Source organism: Charadrius vociferus, unplaced genomic scaffold (genome assembly GCF_000708025.1).
Source record: "Charadrius vociferus isolate BGI_N301 unplaced genomic scaffold, ASM70802v2 scaffold698, whole genome shotgun sequence".
NCBI classification, from domain to species: domain Eukaryota; kingdom Metazoa; phylum Chordata; class Aves; order Charadriiformes; family Charadriidae; genus Charadrius; species Charadrius vociferus.
The window spans coordinates 288,160-289,200 of record NW_009649598.1 but is presented as its reverse complement, the minus strand read 5'-3'; positions in this window follow the sequence as shown (position 1 = coordinate 289,200).

Below are 1,041 nucleotides of genomic sequence, written 5' to 3'. Positions count from 1 at the left end.
CTGAGCTCCGTGTGCTGGACAAGCCCGTGGGCAACCTTGGAGGATCCCATGGGCAACCCCGGAGGGGCGATGGGGATGGGGACCCCCAGAAAGGGAGAGTTTGAAGCACTTGCATCACCTTGCGAGGCTCTGGGCTGCAGGGGGAGGGAAAAAAATAGATGAGCAAAACCAAACCAAACAACTTGTCCCCCTGACCCCGTGCCCTGCCACCCGACGGGACCGCCTTTGTCGCAGTTCTGCCTCGTGCTTCGAGCACTCTTTTGGGGGGGACATCCCGGGCTCCGGCGGGCCGGCACCAACGTCGCCGTACGTGGCCTGGGTGTATTCCCTGCACTTCCCCCAGGTCTGGGGACCGCGGTGCCCTGCGCCTGCCCAGGTTTTGGGGTGCTACGCCGGGATGTGCTGCCTAACACGGTGCTCCCCCAACTTGCCCCTCGCCAGGGATGCCGGCCCCCAGCTGGCGGCCGAGCTCGGGGCTGGGACGGTGGCGGGTTGTTCTTGGCTTGCGTCACTTGCAACCATTTTTTGTATAAATTAATAAAGGAAAACACTGGAAAAAAAACCCCAAAACAACTGGGATGGGGATGAGCTTATTTATCCTTCGTGGGAGAGGGAAAGTGGGGAGCAGGGAGGGACGGGGCTGCGGCGATCAGGGCTCCGAGCATCACTCGCGTCCGGCTGGCCGCAGTGCAGAGCAGGAGGGTGCAAGGGGTGCCGCGGGCATGCGAGGGATGCTGCAGACGTGCAAGGGGTGCTGTGGGCATGCAAGGGAATATGCGGGCGTGCAAGGGATGCTCCAGGTGTGCAAGGGATGCTGCGGGCATATAAGGGATGCTGCAGACGTGCAAGGGATGCTACAGGCATGCAAGGGATGCTCCAAGTGTGCAAGAGATGCTGCAGGCATGTAAGGGATGCTGCGGGCATGCAAGGGATGCTGTGGGCATGCAAGGGCTGCTGCAGACGTGCAAGGGATGCTGCAGGCATATAAGGGCTGCTGCAGATGTGCAAGGGATGCTGCAGGCATATAAGGGCTGCTGCAGA